The 2,394-nt window shown below is 37.8% G+C and overlaps 1 protein-coding gene across 2 annotated transcripts in view; it reads right to left on the bottom strand.

The window, feature by feature from the left end:
- Nucleotides 1-2,394, bottom strand: part of LOC102677613 (alkaline phosphatase-like) — a 159,507-nt gene that overhangs the window by 3,582 nt on the left and 153,531 nt on the right. The gene's annotated exons all lie outside the window — the stretch shown is intronic.

Below are 2,394 nucleotides of genomic sequence, written 5' to 3' on the forward strand. Positions count from 1 at the left end.
AATTGCACCGTGGCGAGGGTCAGAGGGAAAGGTTAAAAAGCCGTCGTGAAGCGGTGGATCGAAGGGAAAGCGGGTGGCAATCCCAGGGGAGAAGTAGTTCTCTTACGATCCCTTCCACGATTGTGACCGAAATCTACCCTGTTACGATATCTGCTCGAGTTATTATCCACAAGGGAGGGAAGCTTAAATATCGCGGAGCAGTGCAATCGTCATTCATCATAGAGTCGAACCGTTCTCGAGGCGACGTGTTCTCGAGAATCTCGAAGATGATACAGGAATAATGTCTCTGCGCTGGATAAAGAATGGACGAAATTAGCCAATTGATTAATCCGATCGATCGATTTAAAACGAGTTTTAAAGGAGTTTTATTCGATTGTTTGGCGAAGAGTTTAAGAGAATCGTGTGATTTTTTTGTAAAATCGAATTGTTTTTTGGAAGAATTGTGTCCGTTCGAAAGACGGATGCGAGAGGAAGAGTGAAAATGCGAGAAATATACAAATTACAGAATTTAAAAAGTATTATATTCTTCTCGAGAATATAATACAAAAATAAAGAATTGAAGAGGGTGAACAATTTGATTAAAAAAAAATTTGTTTAGAATAGTCGTTTGAATAAGTTTACTTTGATAACGTTCCGATTTCCATGAAATAATGTTGCGTCGATAAAATCGTTGTAAAACAAGCGAAATTTAATTCAGTACCGAACCAGAACGCTGGTAAAATATTTTCAAACTTTTAAATAAAAAAACGCCGCTCTTGAATTATTAAAAATAATACAATCCCACGTGAAAAGAATATTTTTATTGAATCAAAAAAAAAAAAAAACTTGTACAACGTTGTTACGCGTGTTTCAAGGATATCATAGCCAATTCAGAGGAAAGTTATTCGATCGAACAATTTTCCAACCATTTTATACGATGTACATGCACATCATAGAAGCCTCAAGAAGACTCGTAAATATCGATTTTCTATCCCGAGGCAAGGGAAGAAAGTTCACAAGTACGTGTTACAAATTTCGAGACGCGGTGTCAACGATTATTGCTTACCTCGTTCGCGATCATTTCTCGATTGTCACGCGAAAGAAAGCAGAGGATTCACTAAAAACAATCTTGTGTTACGTTTCGAATCGATGAAAATTTTCACGTGGATGCAACGTGAAAAATGGCGAAGAATCGCATTTATGATCGTATGTATCACAAAGAGAACGGTCACTTTATGAAACTCTTATTGTTCCATTCGTTTTTCCCCTGACCCCCTCGCCCACTTGTTCCAATTTCTCTTCCTCCTCTTTTGCATAAGTCTTATGAAAACGCGCTTTATTTTTGCGAAACTAGGTTACCATTTATTTTATCAGAAGTTTCTCTCTCTCTCTCTCTCTCTCTTTCTCTCTCTCTCTCTGTTTGGCCAGAAACGGGAAAAGAGAAACGCAGAGAATTTCATTGCGGAACGGTTCCCACATTAATTAACACACAACCGGGCGAAATTTCTTTCCACGCTCACGATCAATCCACCCTTTCGAACACGATTACTAATATTACGATACGTTGAGAAAAATTCCATTGATCGAGTGAAAAACTTGAACACGGGGAAAAGAATGGGCTTGGATGCTGGCTATTTGCGCGATTTTTAATATTTCCAGTCTCTTTGTGTTTCGTTGCGAACTTGGCTCAACGACGTAACGCGTTTGAAAAAAAATTGAACGATACACTTATATCGGAGAGGATTTAATATCACGGAATGCAATGGAATTTTTTTCAAATCGAACTCGTTTAATTGATTCACTACCGACAGTAAGAACGTCGTTCTTAAAATTACATTTTATCTCGCAATATATTATATAAATATCGACTACGAGATTCTATTTCAACGAATTTGTTTCTAATACCATTTCATAATAATTAAATAAAAATTGCTTGATATTGCTTTTTGACACGAAATCATCTTTCGAAAATGTCTTTCCACACTCGAAATTACGAAATTCCGGTAAGAAAAGAGTGGAGATGTAATATCCTCCCCTCCTGTGCCGACTATATTTCAAGCGTATTTGAATCAGAAAAAGATCAGTGACTCGCGGTCGGATTAAAAGTTATCAGGTCGGAAGAGCGAGCGATGATCTCGAAACGAAAACGCGAGTCAAGAGGGAGGGTGTGAAGGAGAGAGGGTGGTTGGAGAGGATCGAGGATGGAATATATGAAGTTGGAAAGAGTTCCATCGAATATTTCGCGAATGAACCCCTCGACAAAGCGTGATGGATTTTTAAACGTGCCCCCGATATTTCACCCCGATCATTTTCCGATCCAATAAACATGGCCGCGTATATCTTGCTATACGCGAGAATATGAGGCTTGTCCCGTTTTTTTTTTTTTTTTTTTTTTTTTTTTTTTTTTTTTTTTTT

This window comes from Apis dorsata, unplaced genomic scaffold, assembly GCF_000469605.1.
Source record: "Apis dorsata unplaced genomic scaffold, Apis dorsata 1.3 scaffold_149, whole genome shotgun sequence".
Taxonomy (NCBI): domain Eukaryota; kingdom Metazoa; phylum Arthropoda; class Insecta; order Hymenoptera; family Apidae; genus Apis; species Apis dorsata.